Source organism: Hemitrygon akajei, chromosome 5 (assembly GCF_048418815.1).
Source record: "Hemitrygon akajei chromosome 5, sHemAka1.3, whole genome shotgun sequence".
Taxonomy (NCBI): Eukaryota; Metazoa; Chordata; class Chondrichthyes; order Myliobatiformes; family Dasyatidae; genus Hemitrygon; species Hemitrygon akajei.
Window position 1 is genome coordinate 177754879 of NC_133128.1, and position 26985 is coordinate 177781863.

General features: G+C 42.2%; 1 long non-coding RNA gene across 7 annotated transcripts in view; it reads right to left on the minus strand.

Annotated features, from left to right (window-relative positions):
- Positions 1-26985, minus strand: part of LOC140728511 (uncharacterized) — an 82348-nt gene that overhangs the window by 16893 nt on the left and 38470 nt on the right. For all 7 annotated transcript variants that reach the window (XR_012099092.1, XR_012099095.1, XR_012099093.1 and 4 more), the window contains one exon: positions 497-630. This is a non-coding gene — a long non-coding RNA (uncharacterized lncRNA). The remainder of the gene's footprint in view (positions 1-496; positions 631-26985) is intronic.

The window sequence follows — 26985 nt, forward strand, 5'->3', positions numbered from 1 at the left end:
CTGTTGTAAAATAACTAACATTATGACTTACAGTATGTTAATGATAGTTTATTCTGAATCATCTTTAATTACCCCAAGGTCAATTGTTTGTGTATAACGTCAGCTTTGGATTGCCAGTTGTGTATTACTATTTGATTCTCCTTTGTATGTTGAATTTCTTTCTTAATATAATTGAATCAGTGATACAATTAAAAATACATTAAAAATAAACTAGGGTTTCAATTTGTCTTGTAAAGCCATCCACATCTACAGACCACAGTCAAACGATTTTATTCTTATCAATCTAGTTATAGCTGTAAAATTGTCTGCAATATATTCTCCCCATAATCTCAATGTGTTACTTCTGGTATATTGCAAGCTCTGGCAAGCTTTGACAGTAATGGATGACTGGTTAATCAGAGTCTGGTTTATTATCACTGTCATACAGTAACATTTGTGGTGAAACTTGTTCTATAGCAGCAGTACAGTGCAAAATCATGAAATTACTCTAACTTACCAAAAAACAATGGTGCCAGAAGGAATGATGAGTAGTGTTCATGGCTCATGGACCATTCAGAAATGTGATGGCAGAGAGGAAGAAGCTGTTTTTAAGTCATTGAGTGTGGGTCTTCAAGTTTCTGTGCTTCCTCCCTGATGGTAGTAACAAGAAGAGGGCATGTTCAGAATGGTGTGAACCCTTAGTGATGAATGTCACCATCCTGAGACAATATTAATAAATTTCCTAATTATCTGCCTTGCTGCTATTTCAACCTATTAAACATGCATAATTTTAATAGCTGCATTCAGTAGTATGTCTTCAGTTTGCAAGTTTTCCAACCTCCCAAAATTTAAAACCTTGATGCATCTTTCTTCCTTCAAGAACTTGATTATCACAAGACAGATTCTGGAAATCTGGTGGTTTTTTCTCCCGATACTGCCTGATTTGTTGAGTATTTTCAGCATTTTAAAAGATTTACTTGTATAAAACACTGCATATATTCATGAAAACTTAATACATTTTCTAGTGTAGCAATATCTGCAAATAGTTAATTAAATCTCACAGCCCAGCAAAAAGATGAAAATACTTTGACAAAGTTTTAAGACAAAACGGTTGCAGGATGGAGACACATTGCTCAAAGGAGGTTGTTACGTACCAGCAGCAGTAGATACAGTGGCGTGCAAAAGTTTGGGCACCCCGGTCAAAACTTCTGTTACCGTGAATAGCTAAGCAAGTAAAAGATAACCTGATTTCCAAAAGGCATAAAGTTAAAGATGACACATTTCTATAATATTTTAAACAAGATTACTTTTATTTTTATTTCCATCTTTTACAGTTTCAAAATAACAAAAAAGGAAAAGGGCCCGAAGCAAAAGTTTGTGACCCTGCATGGTCAGTACTTAGTAACACCCCCTTTGGCAAGTATCACAGCTTGTAAACACTATCTGTATTTGAGGTCTATCCACAGATTTTCAATGATGTTTAGGTCAGGGGACTGTGAGGGCCATGGCAAAACCTTCGGCTTGTGCCTCTTGAGGTAGTCCATTGTGGACTTTGAGGTGTCTTTAGGATCATTATCCTGTTGTAGAATCCATCCTCTTTTCATCTTCAGCTTTTTTACAGATGGTGTGATGTTTGCTTCCAAAATTTGCTGGTATTTAATTGAATTCATTCTTCCCTCTACCAGTGAAATGTTCCCCATGCCACTGGCTGCAACACAAGCCCAAAGCATAATCAATCCACCCCTGTGCTTAACAGTTGGAGAGGTGTTCTTTTCATGAAATTCTGCACCCTTTTTTCTCCAAACATACCTTTGTTCATTGCAACCAAAAAGTTCTATTTTAACTTCATCAGTCCACAGGACTTGTTTCCAAAATGAATCAGGCTTGTTTAGATGTTCCTTTGCAAACTTCTGACGCTGAATTTTGTGGTGAGGATGCAGGAAAGGTTTTCTTCTGATGACTCTTCCATGAAGGTCATATTTGTGCAGGTGTCGCTGCACAGTAGAACAGTGGTCCCCAACCATGGGGCCGCAAAGCACGTGCTACCAGGCTGCGAGGAAATGATATGATTTGGCAATATGAAATGATATGAGTCAGTTGCACCTTTCCTCAGTCCTTGTCACGCCCACTGTTGAAGTTGAATGCACGCTAGGTCATTACGCACGTGAAGTCATTACCCACGCAAGGTCATCAGTCGCCTAAACACAGTGATACCCTCGCACCAGGGAACACTGGTTGGCCTCGGGCAGCCAGCGAGAAGTGTCGTTGCTGCTGGCCTGGAGTGCGGACAGATGGGTGCTGCCTCTGAACCTGTTTAGCACACCGAATGTTCGTGAGAACCCAGCGCTAAAATATTTGCAGACAACCTAATTCAGGCTTAGGGTTTTGTAAGTAGCAGAGCAGCTACCTCGCTGCGATCTACTGAAAGTCATCCCTCCAGCCAAACTTTTGTCGGCCAATAGATCCTACCTTCCTACAAGGGGGGGGCAGACTTCTCCTCGCTCTCCGGACTGCGACTGCTGTGGCCCCGACACGGGGACCTCCGGCCCTTACCTTGTCCTCTCACCCCACTCACGACCAGCCGCACCTGGCCAAGGAATCTGGTGGCGGGCGGGCGGGCAAGAGGCTGGAGTTTGGGCCCAGAGGCTGTCTAATGAGGCAATGAAGCCCTCAAAACTGTTTTGGCACCTTGAGTCCAAGCACCCTGCACTTAAAGACAAACCCATTGAGTTTTTTTGAGTGAAAAAAACGTGAGCAAGCGGGACAGAAGCAAGTGCTGAGAGCCACGAAAACTAAATTGCGGAATAGACTGGACATAAGGAACCCCCTTCAAGTATCGTTGTCTCCCATCACCCCTCGATGGGACCGTCTTGTTGCAGGGAAACAAGTCCAGGACTCCCACTGATTCCATGATATTGGTGTGTTGCAATGATTTTATATGTTCATACGAGGAAAATATGCGCTGTGTGTTTAATATCCAAACGTTACTTAAAACGCTATAATGCGATTGACTTATAAGTGAGTTATAATTGACTTATCACTATATTCATGCGAGGAAAATATGCGCTGTGTGTTTAATATTAAATTCGTTAGATAAACCCTTTTAGTAATGAAATTGAGTGTATTAACCACTTATAAATGACTTATCACCTATATTCCGGTCGTGATTAACACCCTCACCACCTAACCCACAGCCCCCCCTCCACCGACGGCCGGTCCGCAAGAATACTGTCAATATTAAACCAGTCCGCGGTGCAAAAAAGGTTGATGACCCCTGTAGTTGAACAGTGCACCACCACTCCAGAGTCTGCTAAATCTACCTGAAAGTCTTTTGCAGTCAAATGGGGGTTTTGATTTGCCTTTCTAGCAATCCTACGAGCAGTTCTCTGAAAGTTTTCTTGGTCTTCCAGATCTCAACTTGACCTCCACCGTTCCTGTTAACTGCCATTTCTTAATTACATTACGAACTGAGGAAATGGCTACCTGAACTCGCTTTGCTATCTTCTTATGGCCTTCTCCTGCTTTGTGGTCATCAATTTTCAGAATGCTAGGCAGCTGCTTAGAGGATCCCCTGGCTGCTGATTGTTGGGACAAGGTTTGAGGAGTCAGGGTATTTATAAAGCTTTGAAATTTGCATCACCTGGCCTTTCCTAACAATGATTGTGAACAAGCCATAGCCCTAACAATCTAATTAAGGTCTAAGACCTTGGTAAAAGTTACCTAAGGGCTAAAATCTCTTGGGATGCCCAAACTTTTGCATGGTGCTCCGTTCCTTTGTTTCACTCTAAAATTATACAAAACAAAAATAATACACTAATCTTGCACAAAATGTTGAAAAGAATGTTTCATCTTTAACTTTATGACTTTTGGAGATCAGTTCATCTTCTACTCACTTAACTATTCACAGTAACAGAAACTTTGACCCGGGTGCCCAAACTTTTGCATACCACTGTATGAAATTGAGTCAGATTTTTATAAATAAACAACAAAATTTATTAACCCCTACTCAAAAACATCGAAAAGTAAACAAATGACTAACTTAAATGGAAGTTAACAATGTTATGCGTCTATAGTTATCAAACAGTCGAACTTAAAGATAATTCTTAACAGATCTTACTCAAGAACAGTCTTAAAGTGGTAGTTGGATAAGTCCATATGATTTATAAAGTAAGTGAGAAGAGAGACTTCCCGAGCCAGTGATGAGCGATTCTTGAATAAAAGATGAAACTTTCGACACAGATCCCAGCTGAGAAATGCCTTTTCCAAAGAGATCCCGAAGAATAAGATTTCTTAAAGTAACTGACCTTTCACCGGAGGTGGTCACCACACACCTGAGACCATTCAGGGGTTAACCAAAAGTGTTTGCCACAATCCACGTCAATCACTTCGCGACACACAGAACGCCATTGATTTCTACCCAACTCTTTGGGTTTGCATGAAGCTGGTATTTCTTCACTCTCTCTCTCTCCTTCTACGATTATGTAACCACCACCTGTGACTTCCCAACAAAACTATGCAACAAACTACAGTCTCCCCTTTTATACCAGCTGGAACATGCCATCACGTGACATCACATCACCGCACTATCATGAGACAATTACATCATACCAATATCACGAGACAATTACATCATGCTCACAAGAAATTCACAGGACAGGTAACAAGGTACAAAGCTCTCCTTCCCTCCGCTAACCTGTGGGTCACCCTCGGGCAAAGTTTAGCACCTGCTTAGCCTCCTGATCAGCGTCCTGTGAAGCCACGGGAGCTGGTGGTGGATGGCCATATGAACAGCTGGTGCATATCACAACTATTAGTTATGCGATCACTGATGCTAGGCCGACAATCTCTGAAGAATATTGATAATGAGTGGGGTCGTTCATCTTGTAAAGACACTGCCCAGGCAATGGCGAATTACTAGAAAAATTTGCCAAAAACAATCATGGTCATGGAAATACCGTGATTGCCCACATCATACGACATGGCACATAATGACATTAATGATTAAGACAAAGATGCACTTCAGGTCAAATATTGTGATACTACTGAGAAAACAGAAACCTCATTAAGTAATGACATTTGTTTCAGAACATTATATAATTAATAATGATTTTGTAATTTTGTCAATGCTTGTGTTCTGCTTTCCTTAAAGTTTGTGCAGTTTCTTTCAAGATGATAGTAAGGAAACAACACGAAGTTTTATTTCTCACATTAAATCATTAAAAGAAATTCATTGTAACCAAGTTCAGTTTATTATATCCTGTAGTATAATGTGTATTATTTTAAATAATAAAACATGCTACAGTAAATCACATTCTTACTGCTTCTAAATTCTACTATAGCTATGATGATTCTGCAGACCCCCCACCCCACCCCCCACCCAAGATTTCTAGAAGTATAGATGTAAAATTGTCAGCAATGTTTAGGATCAACTTCCAAAGACAGATCAACATCAATGTTTCATGACTTGGTTACATAAATGGTGAAAGTTGAGGAGAAGTTCTGCTTTTCAATCTTTTGCTAGCCTTATTTCAGAAAACAGGTTCAGGGAGGTTCAATCCCAGGCCCAGCACAGATGCAATCATGAAGAAGTCACTTCGTTAGGAACTTTAAGTGATATGTATGTAACCAAAGACTCTGGTAAATTTCTATAGATGTACTGCTTCAAAAGGATCAACCATCACACCACTGACCAACGGGAACAGTGTAAACTGCTTTAACAACTATCGACCAGTATCACTCACATCTATGGTGATGAAGTGCTTTGAGGGGTTGGTTATGCCTAAAAACAACTCCTGCCTAAGCAAGGACCTGGACCCACTGCAATTTGCCTATCACGACAATAGGACTACAGCAAACGTGATCTCATTGGCTCATACCGTGGCCTTGGATCACCTGGATAATACCAACACTTCCGTCAGACTGCCGTTTATTAACTACAGCACATAGCTTAACACAATCATTCCAAGAGTCTGATGGGGGGGGGGGGGGAGTGGTGGAGATCAAAGGTGTCAAAGGTACCTTTAATGTCAGAGAAACGTATACAATGTACATCCTGAAATTCCTTTTCTTTGTAACCATTCACAAAAACAAGAGTACCCCAAAGAATGAATGACAATTAAAAGTTAGAACCCCAAAGCCCCCCAGCTTGCCCCCAGACGTAAACAGTAGCAAAGCAACAATCCCCCCTTCCCTACCAGCAAAAAAAGCATCGGTGCCCCCCACTGAGCACTCAAGCGTGCGGCAAAGCATCAATAAAGACACAGACTGCAGTACCCCAGAGACTACTCGTTCAACATGTACATCCTGAAATTCCTGGGTGTCAGTAACTTTAAATTCCTGGGTGTCACAATCTCAGAGGACCTACCCTGAACCCATCATAAGACATGATTGCAAACAAAGCATGACAGTGCCTCTACTTCCTCAGGAGTCTGTAGAGATTAGGTATGTCATCAAAGTTCTTGGCAAACTTTTATAGACGTGTGGTGGCAAGTGTGCTGGTTGGCTGCATTATGGCCATGTACGGGAATGCCAATGGCTTTGAGCAGAAAATCCTACAGAAGGTAGTGGATTTGGTTCAGTACATCACAGGTAAAACCCTCCCAACTGCTGATACATCTACATGAAATGCTGCCTTAGAAAAGCAGCGTCCAACATCACCCAGGCCATGCTCTTTTCTCGCTGTTGCCATCAAGTAAAAGGCAGAGGAGCCTCAGGACTTGCACCAACAGGTTCAAGAACAGTTACTACCCCCTCAACCATCAGGCTCTTGAACAAAAATGGGATACTACACACATTCTACTTCAGATGCTCCCATAATTGATGGTCTCAGTTTAAGGAAGGTTATTCCTGCTTGCTATTAATTGCTATTTATTTATATTTGCATTTTCACAGTTTCTTGTCCTTTGATACTATTTACAGTTACTGTTCTATAGATTTGTTAATTAAGCTAGCAGAAAAAGAATCTCAGGGTTATATGTGGTGACATGCATGTACTCTGACAATAAATTTTACTTTGAACTTTGATCAAAAAGAACCAAAAACTGGGCCTCTGTACCTCCCTCTGCAACTGAAGCCTTGACTTTCTCACTGGAAGACCACAGCCTGTGAAGATTGGAAATAATATTTCCACCTCACTGATAATTAACACTGGCACACCTCAGGGATGTGTGCCTAGCCCACTGTTCTACCCTCTCTACACTCATGACTGTGTGGCTAGGCACAGCTCAGCTGCCATCTATAAATCTGCTGACAATACTACCGTTGGCAGAATTTCAGATGGTGATGAGAAGGCCCACAGGAGTGAGAGATCAGCTGGTTGACTGGTGTCACAGCAACAACTTTGCACTCAGTGTCAGTAAGCATTAATTGTGGACTTCAGAAAGGCTAAGACAAGGGAACACACACCAGTCCTCATTGAGGGATCAGAAGTGGAAAGGGTGAGCAGTTTCAAGTTTCTGGATATCAACATATCTGAGGATCTATCCTGGGCCCAACATATTGATGCAGTTACAAAGAAGGCACAATGGGAGTTATCTATTTCTTTAGGAGTTTGAGCAGATTTGGTATGTCACCAAAGACACTCACAGATTTCTACTGATGTACCGTGGAGAGCACTCTAATTGCCTGCATCACTGACTAGCATGGGAGGGGCACCTCACAGGATGAAGAGCTGTAGGAAGTTGTAAACCCACTCAGCTCCATCATGGTCACTAGTCACCCCAACATCCAGGACATCTTCAATAAACGATGCTTCAAAAAACAATGCAGTATCCATCATGAAGGACCTCCATCATGCAGGGCATGCCCTCTTCTCTTTGCTACCATCAGGGAGGAGGAACAGGAGCCTGAAGGCACGCACTGAATGTTTCAAGAACAGCTTCTTCCACTCTGACATCAGATTTCCCAATGGACACTGAACCCATGAACGCTATCTCACTATTTATCTCTCATTTTGCATTACTTATTTAATTAAAATTTTCCATTTATACTTACTGTAAGTTACAGTTTTATGTACTGCCACTGCAATAAATGTCAAGACACATGCCTGATCCTGATTCTCAGGAAAGCATTCTGACTAGCTGCATCACAGCTTGTTATGGAACTTCCAACGCACACAAATGCCAAGAGGATGCACAGGGTTGTAGAATCAGTCAGCTCCATCACGGGCACATCCATCAAAGGTAATAGCAAGAGGCATACCCTCTTCTTCTTACTACCATTGGGCTACTGGTACAGGAGCCTGAAGACCCACATCAAATAATTTAACAACAGCTTCTTCCTCTCTGCCATTAGATTTCTGGATGGTGAACCATGAAAACTGTCTCATTATTATTTTTTGCATTAATTTATTTTGTAACTTAAAACAACTTTATAACTTTGCACTGCATGTGCAGAAGAACAAATCCCACATTTGACAGTGGCTTGACATATCTGACTTCTCATCAAGATGGCACTTACGTAATACGTTCCTTCGGTCAACATCTTCTGGATAGATAATGAAACCATATTTTTCACTTCTTTTATGTCTTTTAAGTCTGTTTTTCACGTTGGATGTGATTCTGGAACTGTTTGAAGATCATTTGGGTATCCTAGCGCTTTGAGTGGATTCCAGAAGGCAGAGGCAGCGTGCGTGAATCTCATGGCGGGCAGGTTGCGAGCCAATGTTCGACTCCGTTTCGCCAGTTAAAGCGATGGGGAAGATTGAAACATGGAGTCAAATGCAGAAGCTTGGAGATTGTTTTGGTGCTTCAGCACTCTGCAGTCTCTGAGAGGAGTCTGGGAGACGGAGGCAGAGTGTGTGAACTCCGCGTCAGGAGGCTGTGGGGCGGGGTGCAAGCTCTTGTTTGACTCCATTTTGTCGATTTAAGCAATAAGACAGAATGAAGCATCAAGGCGAGTGCCGGTTGCCTGCCTTTTGATCAATCTGGAAAAGTCTGCTGCAGGGGCCAGAGAGTGTTCCCCAGGTTTTCTGTCTATTGCATGCGGACTTGGACTATATACTTCTTATTTTAGTTTTTATTTTATTCTGTGTTTTTCACCTGATCTTTCTTTTTTTTGTGTGTTGAGGAAGGTTTGGGGGTCAATGTGCCTGTTCCATTTATTTTTTTTTGTATGGGAGGAAGGATTTGGGGTCTAAGGTGTCTGTTCTGTTTTTGTTTGTTTTTTTTTGTGCGGGGAGGAGGTATTTGGGAGTTGATAATCATGTTGCCTTTCTTTTATTTTCTTGGTGTCATGTCCTCCTTGGAGAAGAAGAATTTCAAGTTGTATACTTTGATAGTAAATGAACCTTTGATAATAAACCTGATTAGTCAATCACTTTACTATTAGAACTGATGGCATAAGGCTTAGAATGCAGTCAAACAGGAGTAAAAGACAGCCAACAATAGTGTATGGATTTCCAAGAAATTCTTGCTTCTGGTAAGATGATAAAATACAGTCACACACACAAAAAAGTACAGTCTAAGTCCCTGAGTCCTTTAATGTTGCCGCAGTCTGCAGCTGAACACCATACATCCTGTCTTCTCTTGAACAAACATTGGAGGGAAGCACTGACTGAGTCAACCACCCAGACACAGTGGCTTCTACAGAGCCAAACAAAGATGTTATTGTCTTTCTTTTTTTTTTGTCTTTAGAGGGCCCCTGCCCCCTCCCTCTTCAGTCCTGATGAAGGGTCTCAGTCCGAAACATTGACTGCTCATTTCCACGGATGCTGCCCGACCTGCTGAGTTCCTCCAGCTTGTTGTACGTGTTGGTTTGCTCCCAGCATCTGCAGTGTACTTTGTGTTGATGTTATTGTCTTTTTTGTTATGATTGCAAGACCCCATTGGATATTTAAAAAAAAAATTAAAGTACTGCTGGTCTACCCCATCAGTGAGTTGCTCGTTGGCAAAGAAACCGAAGAATCTGGACCTGATGCAGATCACGCTGCTGCCCGAGAGGCAGTGCACAACCTAACAGCCAGTGATTGTCTTAGTTGCTTTTCTTGTGATCACATGACCCTGTTGGATATTGTTAATGTGGAATGCTGCAAGTCTAATTCACTGTTTAATTGGCAAATGGCACGGAACTGAGTGGGCTCAGTCGTAGCAAGAACTAGGTCTCAAACAGCAGTGCCCTGTTTGCAGCCACCCAGCAGAGTGGCATGGGAGTCGGTGTGCTCCATTGGAGGCAATGTGGTGTGGTGTCCTTGCTGGAGTTGGTGCTGCTCTCCAGTGTTTGCTCGGCAGAAGACAGGATGTATTGTGTTCGACTGCAGACTGCTGCAACATTAATGGACTCAGGGACTTGGACTATATACTATTTTGTGTGCGGCTGTATTTTACTGATGTCCTACACGTCCCATGTGCGCCTTCTGCTGTGATTGACTGTTGGTACTGTGTTTCCCACCTTGGCTCCTGAGTAACTCTGTTTCATTTGGCAGTATTCATAATGGTTGAATGGCTACTAAATTTGAACTTGTTATTTCAAAAAAAGAAAAAAAAAATTCCACGTGATTATACTATTCAGAGAGATGATAATGTGTAGCAGTATTTCATGCATGCACCAAAAACCTCTGGTTTACTAGCACATTTAACTTCTTCCAGCGAGAAGATGCAAGATTTAAATAACCCTCGATTTAGTGTCAGCAGAGATGTGGCTCTATATTCTGTGTGGATGTGCTGCTGAGTATCTTGTTCTGGTCAATGTTATGTGCCATCCTCATCTTGTGAGTTGTAGATATATATTCCAGTATTGTGTAGACTAACCACTATCAGCTAAAACATAATAGATAAAGAAAAATTTTCCACATTGCAGTCTATCAGAAATTAATCCCCTCACTATGTCACCTTTTTCTCTGAGAGGACTGCATAGATTGAAAAAACAGGCACAGAACAAGGGATAGAAGAGATTCTGCAGATGCCGGAAATCTTGAGCAACACACACAACATATCGAATGAAATTAGCCTGCTGAGTATCTCTAGTATTTTATGTGTGTTGCACAACATTAGGAAATATTCAAAGGTCAGGTTGCTGGACTCAAAGACCCAATTATCCTGAAAGGCATCTTGCATTTTCCTTCTTCTTCGGAGAGTGCTATCAGCTCTGTTGTTGCTACCATCTCTCCTTTATAGCCAATCCATTCTTCCCTTGGGGGTCCCTCATATTAACATCCGTTCTAACATTATTTTGAGGGAAAGCATCCTAAGAAATTGATGACTGACTGATTTCTGAAACTAAAGCAGTTCTTCAAAAGACAGGAATAGAAATTCTATTTCTGTGCTTTTAAAGGATCCAGCAGAAGAATTTCAATGACATAAAGATATAGATGATTTTGGCAAAACAATATTGCCCAGGGAGATTAAGAGTTTATAGTTTAGGGCTGGCAAATACTCGGAAAGGGAGTTAAAGTGACCAGTGGGGTTGTTAAATGAGTTTCCACTGTTTTAGAATTACTGTGCTGGGAATTGACATCCTTACGTTGGAATTGATATTATAAGGCTGTAAGATATAGGAGCAGAATTAGGCCATTTGGCCCATTGAACCTGGTCTGCAATCTCATAGCATTTCCAATTTTCCTCTCAGCCTCAATCAAATGCCTTCTCCCCATATCCTTTCATACCCTGACCAATCAACAATCTATCCAGCTCTGCCTTAAATATGCATAAAGACTTGGCCTCCACAGCTGTCTGTGGCAACACATTGCACAGATTCATCAGTGTCTGGCTAAAGAAATTCCTCCTCATCTCCATTCTAAAAGGATGCCCCTTTATTCTGAGACGGTGTCCTCTGGTCTTAGACTCTTTCTCCACTCCCAAAGGAAACATCCTCTCTACCAAGGTGTTTCAATTAGGGCAGCCCTCATTCTTCTGAATTCCGGTGAATAGTGGCCCAGAGCTACCAAACACACTTCATATGACAAGTCATTCAATCCTAGAATTATTTTTTGTGAACCTCCTTTGAACCTTCTCCAGTTTCAGCACATCCTTTCTAAAATAAGGGGCACCAGAACTACTCTCAATACTCCAAGTGAGGCCTCACCAGTGCTTTATAAAGCTTCAACATTTCATCCTTGCTTTTATAGTCTAGTTCCCTTGAAATGTATGCTAATATTGCATTTGCTTTCCTCACCACAGCCTGAAAGGTTCAAAGGTCCAATTTAATGTCAGAGAAATGTATACAATATACATCCTGAAATGCTTTTTCTTTGCAAACATCCAAGAAAGCAGAGGAATGCCCCAAAGAATGAACGACAGTTAAACGTGAGAACCCCAAAGTCCCCCCAGCTCCCCTCCCTCCCACGCGTAAGTGGCAGGAAGCAAAAATCCCCCCTCCCCCCACCAGCAAGCACTCAAGCTTGAGCAAAGCAATAGCAAAGTGACAGACTAGCAGTTACCCCAAAGACTTTGTGTTTCACCCGGCATTCAACATACCACAGGTTCCCTCTCCCTAATAAAGTAGAAGGAGGTGCACCACAGTGAGCGGGGAGACATAACAAACGACTCGCTGGTTTACCATGTTAAAAGTCCATTACGTCGCTTTTTCCGAGTTCTGTTCCCAAAGATTTCAAAGATCCCGGGGTCTTTGGGAACACAGCAGTAGATTTTCCAACTCCCCCGACGGCAACCGGGTCTTCTGCCGTGACCCAGACCTTCGAGCCGCCCACCTCCAGAGCTCCGAGATCTCAGACTTCCAAATCCAAGCCAGGCTCTCAGGCCAAACCCTTGGCGTGCCGAACAACGGCCAGTCCGGAAACCTAAGAATGGGTCCCTTTCCCAAAAAGAACCAAAGTCACCATGTACCTTCAGGTCAGGGTCTTCAAAAGAACCCTGAAAGGGAAAAATAAAGATACTAAAGATGGATGTAGAGCTCTTTCCGAAGATGCAAGCAAAGGAGTCGCTGTCTAGGGCCATCTTGACTTCGCTCCGCTCCCATCTTGACCTTGCTCAACCTGCAAATTAACCTTTAGGGAATCCTGCACAAGGACACTGTAATCTCTTTGCACCTCAGTTTCCTTTCCTTTGCCTCTCTTCCTTCTTGAAGAGTGGAGTAACATTTACAATTTTCCAGTCTTCCAGAACCGTACCAGAATTTAGTGATTCTTGAAGGATTATTACTAATGTCTTCACAATCTCTTCAACCACCTCTTTCAGAACTCTGAACATAAAACATACAAAATGTACAGCACATTACAGGCCTTCGGCCCACAATGTTGTGCCGACCATGTAACCTACTCTAGAAACTGCCTAGAATTTCCCTACCGCATAGCCCTCTATTTTTCTAAGCTCCATGTATAAAGTACTTATTTAAGAGGCTCTTAAAAGACCCTATTGTATCCACTTCCACCACCACCGCTGGAGATGCATTCCACGCACCCAGCACTCTCCGTGAAATTACCTAGGGTTAACCATGGTCCTCAATTTTTCTAAGCTCCATGTACCTATCCAGGAGTCTCCACCACTGTTGCCGGCAGCGCATTCTACGCACTCACCACTCTGCATAAAAACCTTACCCCTCATATCCCCTCAGTACCTAGTTCCAAGCACCTTAAAACTATGCCCCCTTGCATTAGTCATTTCAGCCCTGGAAAAAGGCCTCTGGCTATCCACACAATCAATGCCCCTCATCATCTTACACACCTCTATCAGGTCACCTCTCATCCTCCGTCCCTCCAAGGAGAAAAGGCCAAGTACACTCAACCTATTCTCATAAGGTACACCCTCCAGTCTAGGCAACATCCTTGTAAATCTCATTTGCACTCTCTCTATAGTATCCACATCCTTCCTGACCAGAACTGAACACAGTACACCAAGTGGGGTCTGACTAAGGTCTTATATAGTTGCAACATTACCTCGTGGCTCTGAACTCAATCCCATGGTTGATGAATGCCAACACTTAACATCTTCTTAACAACACTGTCAATCTGCACAGCAGCTTTGAGTGTCCTATTGACGTGGACCCCAAGATCTCTCAGATTCCCCACACTGCCAAGAGTCTTACCATTTATATTATATTTTGTCTTCAAATTGAACCTACCAAAATGAACCACTTCACATTTATCTAGGCTGAAGTCCATCTGCTACTTCTCAACCCAGTTCTGTATTCTATTGATGTCCCTCTGTAACCACTGACAAGCCTCCAGACTATCCACAACATCCCCAACCTTTGTGTCATCAGCAAACTTACTAATGCATCTCTCCACTTCCTCATCCTGGTCACTTATAAAAATCACAAAGAGGAGGGGTCCCAGAGCAGATCCCTGTGGATCTCCACTGGTCACCGACCTCCATGCAGAACATGAATCATCTACAACAACCCTTTGCCTTCTGTGGGCAAGCCAATTCTGAATCCACAAAGCAATGTCTTTTTGGATCCCATGCCTTCTTACATTCTGAAGGAGCCTCGCATGAGGAACCTTATCAAATACCTTACTGAAATCCATATACACTACATCCACTGCTCTACCTTCATCAATGTGTTTTGTTACTCTGTGGTATATCCATCTGGCTCAGGTCTTTCAGTTTCCAAAGAATCTTCTCTCTAGTAATGGTAACTTCACGCTCCCTGACACCTGGAACTTTCATCATACTGCATATGTTTTCCACTGTGAAGACTATTGCAAAATACTTATTCAGTTCATCCGCTATTTCATTGTCCACCATTACTATCTCTCCAGCATTATTTTCCAGTGGTCCAATATACACTCTCAACTCTCTTCTTCATTTTATATATTTGAAGGAGCTTTTGGTATACTCTTTAATATTATTGGCTAGCTTACTTTTGTATTCCATCTTTACCTTCTTAATTACTTTTTTTAAGTGGCCTTCTGTTGGTTTTTAAAAGCTTCCCAATCCTCTAATCTTCCCACTAATTTTTGTTCTAAGATATGCCCTCTCTTTGGCTTTTAATGTTGGCTTTGACTTATCTTGTTAACAATGGCTGTGTCACCTTTCCTTTAGAATACTTCTTCCTCTTTGGGATGTATTTGCTGTGCCTTCCAAATTGCATCCAGAAATTCCAGCCATTGCTGATCTGCTGTCATCCCTGCCAGTGTTCTTTTCCAATAAATTCTTGCCAAATCCTCTCTCATGCCTCTGTAATTCCCTTTACTTCACTGTAATACTGATACATCTGACTTTAGCTTCTCCTTGCAGTACTCTACCTGATAACTCCTGCCATGCACTTCCAATAACCTTTTTGGTAAATTTCTATCTTGTAGACCAGGATTTTTATGACTTTTTGTGAACATCATAAGCTCTTTACTGTCCTCCTGCATGGTATTTATAATATTTATTATTTGAGATAGTGTGGAATAGGCCCTTCGAGCCACACTGCCCACCAATCCTCAGATTTAAAACTCACCTAATCATGAGACAATTTACAATGGTCAATTAATCTTCCAACCAGTACATCTATGGACTATGGGAGGAAGGCAAAACACACAGGGGAAACCTATGTGATCACAGGGAGAGCATACAAACTCCTTACAGGCAGTGGTGGGAATTGAACCTGGGTTGCTGGTAACGTAAAGCATTGTGCTAACCACTACACTATATAAAGCTGGTGTCTATCTACATTGAATAGTGTAAATTTAAAGGTTAGCAATCTTTTCTGATTGCTATTCAGAAGGACTTGCATTTCTCATGCTCATTTTGATGAAGTGTTGCTCGGGTTTCAGGTGGTGATTGATCTGTTGTGTATTCTCAGATGTCCCGACTTCACACTTACAGTATACTTTCCTAGAAAACACTGTTATGCAGGCAGTCCATCTCAATGACAAATGGATGAATTAGGGTGTATGTCAATACAAGTAGGTATCATGATTAATAACCTTGCAGGTGACACCTAAACTGGTGATGTGGTGGACAGCAAAGATTGTTGTCCAAGGTTGCAACAGCATACAGATCAAACAGGATAATGGGAAAGGGAATGACAGATGGAATTTAAAGTAACAAGTGTGAGTGATGCATTTTGAGAAACTAAACCAGGTGAATACATACACATTGACTAGCACAGCCTCGGGGAGTATTGTGGAACTGAAAGACCCTGCGGTAGAAGTACATAGTTCCCTGAAAATCAGAATATAGGTATTGTGGGTAGACAGGATTGTAAAGGAGGTGCATCTTATGCTTGCTTTCATCATCTGAGGCACCAAGTACAAAAAAAATTCAGACATTACAGTTGTACAAAATGTTTTTTTAGGCTGCACATGGGGTATTGGTGCAGTTAAGATCACCACTCTCCAGAAAGGTGTGACTAGGCTGGGGGGGGGGGGGGGTACAGAAAAGATTCACAAGGATGTTGCGTGGATTGCACAGCTTAGTTATCAGGAGAGAGTGGGCAGTTTATTACTGTTTTCTCTGGAGAAAAGGAGGCTAAGAAGTGACATACTAGAGATATATGAAAATATGAGAGGTGTAGATGAGGTAAATAATCACTTTCCCATGAGCAGGGGTTTCTTAAACTGGAGTGTATAGGTTTAAGGTGAGAGTGAGAGGGTTTAACGGGGATCTGGGAAGAGTGCTGAAAGGGTGGCCCATATCCATTTCCCCAAAGAATTTAGCTGTGCATGTGAAGGCCATGACACCATAAGATAAAGGAGCAGAATTAGGCCATTTGCCCCATTGAGTCCACTTTGCCATTTCATCATGGCTGATCCATTTCCCTCTCAGCCTCGGACTAATCTAGAGTCTGTCAACCTCTGCCTTAATATTATGAGCCGCCTGTGACAACTAATTCCACAGATACACCAGACTCTGGCTAAAGCAATTCCTCCTCATCGCCATTCTAAATAGATGCATCCCCCTATTCTGAGGCAGTGTCCTCTGATCCTGGACTCTTCCACCATAGAAAACCATTTCCACATCTACTCTATTGAGGCCTTTCAACTTTCGATAGGTTTCAATGAGACCCCACCCCCCACCTTATTCTTCTAAACTCCAGCGAGTACAGGCCTGGAGCCATCAAATGCTCCTGATATGGTAAGTCTTTCAATTCCAGAATTATTTTCACAAATCTTCTTCGAACTCTCCCTAATGTCAACCATTCCTTTCTTAGAAAAGGGGCTTCAAATTGCGTAATACTCCATGTGCGGCCTCACCAGGACAATATAAAGCCTCAACGTTACATTACATTCAAAAGACGGAGAGGCAGAGCGAAGTCAAGATGGTCCTAAACAGTGACTCCTTTGCTTACAAAGGAAACAGCTCTATTTCTATCTTTGATATCTCTTTTTCCCTTTTCAAGGTTCTTTTGAAGAACCTGACCTGGAGTTACATTCTGACTTTGGTTCTCTGTGGGAGTGGGACCCACTCTCAGGACCTCATAACCGGCCGCTTTTTGATATCCCAAGAACGTGGTCTGGAAGGCGAGCGTGCCTTCAGGTTTTCGGATTTTCGTGGCTCTGGAGACATGCTGATTCCAGGCCGGTGCCCCTGACTGAAGTGTTGCGGGAGAACACGGAACATCGGGAGCTGCCAGGGGGTTGTGTGTCCGCAGAGCTGCACCATTACAGTGCCAACTCTCTGGGCGAAGAACTCTGAAAAGGCGATGCAACATATTTTTGACATCATAAATCAGCAACTTGTTTATTATGTCTCCCCTCTCACTGTGAAACGGGGATGCCTCTTTTTCCCTTACTCTGAAGGAGGGGAGAGGGGGAGAGGGCACCTGTGGTATGTCAAATTGCTGGATGAACAAGTAGATTTTGGAGGACTGCAAGTCTGTGTCTTTATTGATGCTTGCTGCACGCTTGAGTGCTCGGTGGAGTGTACTAATCCTTTTTGCTGGTGGGTGTAGGGGGATTCATTGCCTTGCCGCTGTGTGGGTGGGGGGAGCTTTGGGGTTCAAATGTTTTAACTGTCATTCATCCTTTGGGGCACTCCTGTTTTCATGGATGTTTGCGAAGAAAAAGAATTTCAGTATGTATATTGTATACATTTCTCTCACATTAAATGCACCTATTGAAACCTATTGCTTTTATAATCTAGTCCTATTGGTCTGTCCCACCTCTTTGGAGGAAGAACCACTCTCATCTAGCTTTTTTTTCCTCATTTTTGTTCTGATCAAGAAATTATGTTGTTTTTGACTTATATTCTCAATGGGTCACAGCCATCAATTTCCTCCCATTTGCATGATACTAGTTGTATTAAAAGCAGGGACTGCTAAAGATCTATTTGAAACATCCTAGTTTCCTGTCTTTACCATATCCAGCTTTGTTTCGTGTGGACACAAGATATAGACCTTGTATGGAGTTCAAGAAGCATCAAACTGTCAAATGGACACTGACTATTACCAGGCTACGTTCCTTGATCATTGAGCATCTTGCACTCATGCTGCTGACGTTATCACTCTATTTCATGCCCAAGCCCCAAGCAAATTTGTGGCCACATGCTTCTCAGATAATGCTGTTCCTGAGAAGCAATGTAAAAAGTTTCCTTGTACTTCAACCAGCTCCTGGGACCAGATTAATACTTGTTCTAAAATATTTCTATTTTTTAATAATAATGGAGAAACATCCTTCTAGATAGCATCATGTTCATGATATCCAGTTTCTCCTATGGTTTCATGAACTATATTAATTGGGAAGACTTTCCCCCATATTTTCACATGTTGTACCTTCAATTCCTCAAAGTTTCTTGATAATTATGTCAGAGTGAATGTGAATAAATCTTGCTGGTGACAAACTGCAGCATCATATTGCATACGACTATTTAGAACAAAGAGGTTGCATGGCCATTACAAGATTTCCTACCCAGATTGGTGTACCACACTGAATATCTAACTAATGCTTCACTTTAAAAATGCTGGAAAAGGCTTTGATAATTTGCTGTGGCTATTGTACCTTGCAGCCAGAGAAGAAAGAGACCATCTGAAACAATGGAGAGCCTTTACTATGTGGGTTGCTTGGTACTGAACTGTGATAGACCATATGTGTTGTGGCAGCTGCATCCATTCAGACAAGTGGAGGACATTCAAAGAGAGCTCTTGCAAGTGGTGGAGACTCCTTTATCAATTGAGAAACAAGTGACAAGAGGATGCCCAGCTTCTAGTCCAAGGAGCTTGCTGGGGTGGAGTTTGCAATGCTAATCTCTATTGCAACTTCCCCAGAGCAAAGATTGAAGGTTCACTGGAAAACAGTTGTCCCATTCATCAGAGAATAGAAGAATGGACTGTGCATGCAGCCTGAAAAGACAACTAGAGGTGACTGCACAGTTAATGGCTGTAAAGCTCTCTGAGAATATTAAGGGATTGATAATGGATTCAACTGAAGAAGTGAATTGTCTAGAATTGGTGATGGAACTTTGATTCAGGAATTGATTTCAAAAAAGCTACATTTGTTAATTAAAACTGTAGAATAAACATATCAGGCAGGGATTCAATTAAAATAATGAAGATGATACACATTTGTAAAATTGATAGACAGCGTCACCGTGGCAAACAATTGTTATGGGGCAAGGATACCTACATAAAACATAGACAACCTACAGCACAATACAGGCCCTTGGCCCACAATGTACTTACTTTAGAAATTACCTAGGGCTAACCATAGTCCTCTATTTCTCTAAGCTCCAGGTACTTATCCAGGAGTCTCTCAAACGAGCCTATCGTTTCCACCTCCACCACCATCACCAGCAGCCCATTCCATGAATTCATCACTCGCTGCGTAAAAAAATTACCCCTGAAATCTCCTCTGTACCTGCTTCCAAGCACCTTAAAGCTCTGCCCTCTCGTGTTAGCCATTTCAGCCCTGGGAAAAGCCTCTGACTATCCACATGATCAATGCCTCTCATCACCTTATACACCTCTATCAGGTCACATCTCATCTTCCATTGCTACAAGGAAAAAAGGCCAAGTTCACTCAAACTATTCTCATAAGGCATGCTCCCCAATCCAGGCAACATGCTTGTAAATCTCCTCTTTCGATGGTTTCCACATCCTTCCTATAGTGAGGCGATCAGAACTGAGCACCGTACTCCAAGTTGCAACATTACCTCTTGGCTCCTAAACTCAATTCCATGACTGATGAAGGCCAATGCACCATATTCTTTCTTAACCACAGAGTCAACCTGCTGACTATTCTTAATCATATTATGCCTCTCCAAATGTTCATAAATCCTGCCTCTCAGATTCGTCATCAACTTGCTAACCACTGAAGTAAGATTCGCTGGTCTATAATTTTCTACTCCCTTTCTTGAATAAGGGAATAACATCTGCAACCCTCCAACCCTCTGGAACCTCTCTTGTCCCCAATGATGATGCAAAGATCATTGCCAGATGCTCAGCAATCTCTTCTCTCACTTCCCACAGCACCCTGGGGTATAGCTCGTCTGGTCCCGGTGACTTATCCAACTTTGTGCTTTCCAAAAGCTGCAGCACATCCTCTTTCTTAATTTACTCAAGCTTTTCAGTCCACTGCAAGTCATCCCTACAATCGCCAAGGTCCTTTTCCATAGTAAATACTGAAGCAAATTATGCAATAAGTACCTCTGCTATCTCCTACGTCTGCATACACACTTTTCCCCTATCACACTTGATTGGTCCTATTCTCTCACATCTTATCCTCTTGCTCTTCACATACTTGTAGGATGCCTTGGGGTTTTCTTTAATCCTGCTTGATAAGGTCTTCTCATGGCCCCTCCTGGCTCTCCTAATTTCATTCTTAAGCTCCTTCCTGCTAGCCTTATAATTTTCTAGATCTCTAACATTAACTAGTTTTTTGAACCTTTTGTAAGCTTTTCTTTTCTTCTTGATTAGATTTTCAACAGCCTTTGTACATCATGGTTCCTGTACCCTACCATCCTTTCCTCATCTCATTGGAATGTATCTATGCAGAACTCCACACAAATATCCTCTGAACATTTGCCACATTTCTGCCATACATTTCCGAGAAGATCTGTTCCCAATTTATGCTTCCAAGTTCCTGTCTGATAGCTTCGTATTTCCCCTTACTCCAATTAAATGTTTTCCTAACTTGTCTGTTCCTATTCCTCTCCAATGCTATGGTAAAAGAGATAGAATTGTGATCACTATCTCCAAAATGCTCTTCCACTGAGAGACCTGACACCTGACCAGATTCATTTCCCAGTACTAGATCAAGTAGCCTCTCCTCTTGTAGGCTTATCTACATAGTGGGTCAGGAAACCTTCTTCTACACACCTAACAAACTCCTCCCCATCTAAACCCCTTACTCTAGGGAGATGCCAATCAATATTAGGAAATTAAATTCTCCCATCACAACAGCCCTGTTATTATTGCACCTTTCTAGAATCCGTCTCCTGATCTCATTGAAACCTTTCGAATATTGAAAGGCATAGACAAAATAGATACGGAAAGGATGTTTCCCATGGTGGGGTAGTCTAGGACAAGAGGGCACAGCGTCAGGAGAGAGAGGCGTCCTTTTTAAAACAGAAAATGGTGAATTTGTTACCATAGGCAGCTGTGGAGGCCAGATCAATGGGTGTATTTAAGGCAAAGCTTGATAGGATCTTGATTGAACATGGTATCAAAGGTTACAGGGAGAAGTCCGGGGATTGGGGCTGAGGAGGGGGAGAAGGGATCGGCCATGATTGAATGGTGCAGCTGCTCAATGGTCCAGGAGGCCTAATTCTGCTGCTATGTCTTATCGAAACAATTAAAAGAACTAAAGTATGTTTTTAAAAAACTATTGGATATTTATAATGTAGGGCACATTGATTATAGTGCAGAGAAAATACACAATCTTAGTTCTTGTGATCTGGAATTTTTGCAGCACACAAGCAGCCAATTAGCCCAGCTAGTTAGTGTGATTTGAGTCTTATCATAACTTACCTGATCTTATCAGCACTTTTCCTCCAAAGTCTTTTTAAGCAACTCTCACTTAAATTCATTCATGCTATTTTCCTTTGAGACTTTATCAAATAGCAAGTTCCACATTCCAACTGTTCTTCAGTTCATGTTGCAAGTCCTGAATTACTTACTGCATTTAGTAGGGTTTTTTTCTCATTGATATTGAAACTTGAGCTTTGTAAACTGGCACAGATTACAATCAGTCACAATAAATCATAACAAGATAACCTAAGCCAATCAATATTGGGGAAATTAAAATCTCCCATCATGACAACCCTGTTATTATTGCACCATTCCAGAATCTGTCCCCGATCTTTTCCTCGATGTCCCTATTACTATTGGGTGGTCTATAAAAAAAACACCCAGTAGAGTTATTGACCCCTTCCTGTTTCTAACTTCCACCCACAGAGACTCCATAGACAATCCTTCCATGACTTCCTCCTTTTCTGCCACCATGACATTATCTCTGATCAGTAGTGCCACACCCCCACCTCTTTTGCCTCCTTCCCTGTCCTTTCTGAAACATCTAAACCTGACTCTCAAAGTAACCATTCCTGCCTCTGAGCCATCGAAGTCTCTGTAATGGCCACAAGATCATAGCTCTGTACTGATCCACGTTCTAAGCTCATCCACTTTGTTCATGATACTCCTTGTGTTAAATAGACACATTGCAAATCATGTCCAAGCACACGCCTTCTCTAGCACCTGCCCATCCTCCCTCTCACACTGCCTACAAACTTTCTCTATTTATGAGCCAACCTCCCCTTCCTCCATCTCTTTAGTTTAGTTCCCACCCCCCAGCAATTCTAACACCTGAAGTAGATCAGACCAAATAAGACTGATAATGTAGGATGGTCCTGTAAAAACATGGGATACAGGGAGATGGGTCCTGGAATGCTGTATGCACCTCTTTACAGAAATGTGGGGTAGTACAAATTCTGATACTTCCAAGGAGAGACTCTTCAGTTTGGGATTCAAAGAACACTGGGTACCCAAGCCGGTCTGTGACATCTGGCAGGTAGCATACTTCAGAATAAGAACACATACTGTACTCTCCTAGCATTACCATGGGATTGTTCACTTCCTGACTCTTCCATTCTTGTCTATCATGCAGTGTCATATGGCACTTCACCATACAAATGTCATTTTACTTCTTTCCCACCAGTGATGCAGGGGGTATATCTAGGTAAAGCACTGATATACTTCCACTCCTGAACTCGCATACCCCATTCATTGTGAACAATGCGGGTTCCTCTATAATCGCAGAAAAATAATAGATTGTTTGATCACTTTACCCAGTCTGAAGGAGTGAACTTTTGCTTCTGTTTACCTATTACTTTAAATCTGCACTCGATTCTCACCCTGATCCTTCTGCCCATGGCCTATTGCACTGTTACAATTAGACCAAATTAAAGCTGAGGAACAATACGTCAAAACATGCTGCAGGCATCAGGACTCCACATTGAGTTCCCCAACTTTTAATAATTTGTTTTTTCTTACTGTTTGTATCTGAATTGGCCTTGTTTACTTGCCATTCATCTCATCCTTTTTTCTTGCATTCATTTATTTTGGCCGGTGGATCTTCCCCCACATTCACAGCTACTTAGACTAATCTACTGTCTCTCTATTATATACAGGGCTCCCAACAGTAACTGGGATGTAAACCACAGACTACAATAGGAAATAGGAAAGGCATGTTAAAAGGGCAATATTATCATAGTCAAGGGAAATTTCAACATGCAGGTCATTTGGAAAAAATATCAGGTTGGAAATGGATCTCAAGAGAGTGAGTTTATTGGATGCCTATGAAGTGGCTTTTTGGAGCAGTTTGTCATTGAGCCACTAGGGAATCAGCTATACTGGATTGCGTGTTATGTTTCAAACAAGAGGTGATTAGGGAACTTAAGTTAAAAGAACTCTTTGGAGGCAGTGATCGCAATATGAAAGTTGATAGGGAGAAAGTAAAGTCTGATGTAGCAGTATTTCAGAATCAGAATCAGGTTTATTATTTCTGGCATGTGTCGTGAAATTTTGTTAACTTAGCAGCAACAGTTCAATGCAATACATAATTTAGCAGAGAAAAAAAGATAATAATGAATAAAATTTAAAAGGAATAATAGATAAACAAGTAAATAGATTACAGTATACATATATTGAATAGATTAAAAATCATACAGAAGCCATAAATAATATATATTAAGAAAGTGAGGTAGTGCTCACGGGTTCAATGTCCATTTAGGAATCGGATGGCAGAGGGGAGGAAGCTGTTCCTGAATCGCTGAGTGTCTGCTTTCAGGCTTCTGTACCTCCTACCTGATGGTAACAGTGATAAAAAAGCATGCCCTGGGTGCTAGAGGTGCTTAATAATGGACGCTGCCTTTCTGAGACACCACTCCCTGAAGATGTCCTGGGTACTTTGTAGGCTAGTATCCAAGATGGAGCCGACTAAATTTACAACCCTCTGCAGCTTCTTTCGGTCCTGTGCAGTGCACCCCCCACCCCCCCATACCAGACAGTGATGCAGCCTGTCAGAATGCACTCCACAGTACATATATAGAGGTTTTTGAGTATATTGGTTGACATACCAAAATCTCTTCAAGCTCCTAATGAAGTATAGTCGCTGTCTTACCTTCTTTATAACTTCATCGATATGTTGGGACCAGGTTAAGTTCTCAGAGATATTGACACCCAGGAACTTGAAACTGCTCACTCTCTCCACTTCTGATCCCTCTATGACAATTACTATGTGCTCCTTCATCTTACCCTTCCTGAAATCCACAATCAGCTGTGTCATCTTACTGACATTGAGTGCCAGGTTGTTGCTGTGGCACCATTCCACTAGTTGGTGTATCTCACTCCTGTACACCCTCTCATCACCATCTGAGATTCTACAAACAATGGCTGTATCATCAGCACATTTATAGATGGTATTTGAGCTATGCCTAGCCACACAGTCATGAGTATAGAGAAAGTAGAGCAGTGGGCTAAGCACACACCCCTGGGGTGCACCAGTGTTGATCGTCAGCAAAGAGGAGATGTTATCACCAATCCGCACAGATTGTGGTCTTCCAGTTAGGAAGCTGAGGATCCAATTGCAGAGGGAGGTACAGAGGCCCAGGCTCTGTAACTTCTCAATCAGGATTGTGGGAAAGATGGTATTAAATGCTGAGCTATAATTGATGAACAGCATCCTGACATGGGTGTTTGCATTGTCCAGGTGGTCTAAAGCTATGTGAAGAGCCATGGAGATTGCGTCTGTCGTTGACCTATTGTGGTGATAGGCAAATTGCAATGGGCCCAGGTCCTTGTTGAGGCATGACCAACCTGTAGATGTGAGTGCTACCGGGCGATAGTCACTTAGGCAGCTCACATCATTCTTATTAGGCACTGGTATAATTGTTGCCTTTTTGAAGCAAGTGGGAATTTCGGTCCATAGCAGTGAGAGGTTGATAATGTCCCCGAATACTCCCACCAGTTGGTTGGCACAGGTTTTCAGAGCCTTACCAGGTACTCCATCGGGAATTTCCGCCTTGCGAGGGTTCACTCTCTTTAAAGACAGCCTAACATCGGCCTCTGAGACAGAGATCACAGTGTCACCGTGTGCAGCTGTAGTTGTGTTCTCCCTTTCAAAGTGGGCATAGGAGGCATTGAGTTCATCTGGTAGTGAAGGATCACTGCCATTCATGCTATTGGGTTCCGCTCTGTAGGAAGTAATGTCTCGCAAACCCTGCCAGAGTCGCCGTGCATCCGATGTTGCCTCCAACCTCGTTTGAAATTGTCGCTTTGCCCTTGAAATAGCCAGTGGAGTAAAGGAAATTATAGTGGTATGAGAGAGGAGCTGGCCAAAGTAAATTGGAAGGAGATACCTGCAGGGATGACAGCAGAGCACCAATGGGGGGGGGGGGGGGGAGTTTCTAGGAAAAATGAGGAAGGTGCAGGGTAAATGTGTTTTAAAAACGAAAAAATAATCAAGTGGCAAAATAGCACAACCGTGGCTGATAAGGTAGGTCAAAGCTAATGTGAAAGTAAATAAGAGGGCAGACAGCAAAGCAAAAATTAGTGGGAAGTCAGAGGATTGGGAAGCTTTTAAAACCCTACAGAGAGCAACTAAAAGAATCATTAGGAGGGAAAAAAATGAAATATGAAAGCAAGCTAGCAAACAATACCAAAGTGAATAGTAAAACCTTTTTCAATTATGTAAAAAATAAAAGAGAAGTGAGAGTGGATATAGGGCCAGTAGAAAATGAGGCCAGAGAAATTATAACAGGGGTCAAGGAGATGGCAGATGAACTGAATGAGCTCACTGTGGAAGACACCAGCAGTGTGCCAGATGTTGTAGTGTGTGAGGGAAGAGAAGTGCATGCAGTTACTGTCACAAGGGAGAAGGTGCACTCACGACAGGAAGGATGTGGACACTATAGAAAGGGTGCAGAGGAGATTTACAAGGATGTTGCCTGGATTGGGGAGCATGCCTTATGAGAATACGTTGAGTGAACTCGGCCTTTTTTCCCTTGCAGCGACGGAGGATGAGAGGTGACCTGAGGGAGGTATACAAGATGATGAGAGGCATGGATTGTGTGGATAGTCAGAGGCTTTTTCCCCAAGGCTGAAATTGCTAGCATGAGAGGGCACAGTTTTAAGGTGCTTGGAAGTAGGTACAGAGGAGATATCAGGGGCAAGTTTAAAAAAAAAAATGCAGAGTGTAATGAGTGCGTGGAATGGGCTGCTGGCAATAGCGGTGGAGATGGATACGATAGGGTCTTTTAAGAGACTCCTGGACAGGTACACGGAGCTCAGGAAAATAGAGGGCTATGGGTAACCCTAGGTAATTTCTAAGGTAAGGACATGTTCGGCACAGCTTTGTGGGCCTAACGGCCTGTATAGTGCTGTAGGTTTTCTAATATGTTGATGATAGAATGGTTGTTGTGGTTTACTTGGATTTCTACAAGCCCTTTGTCATGGTTCCATATGGAAGACTGGTGTGGAAGATTAGAGCTCATGGGTTCAATCTAGATTGACAAATAGGATTTAAAAGTAGCTTGGTAATAGGAGGCAGAGGATCATGGCAGAATGTTACTTTTTATAGCCCAAGACAGTGTATAAAAGAGATGAATTACATTAATTAACAACTGAGACGTGTACAGTGTGTGTAATTGGTAAGTTAACCGATGACTTAAAAATTTGAAGCATGGTTGATAGGAA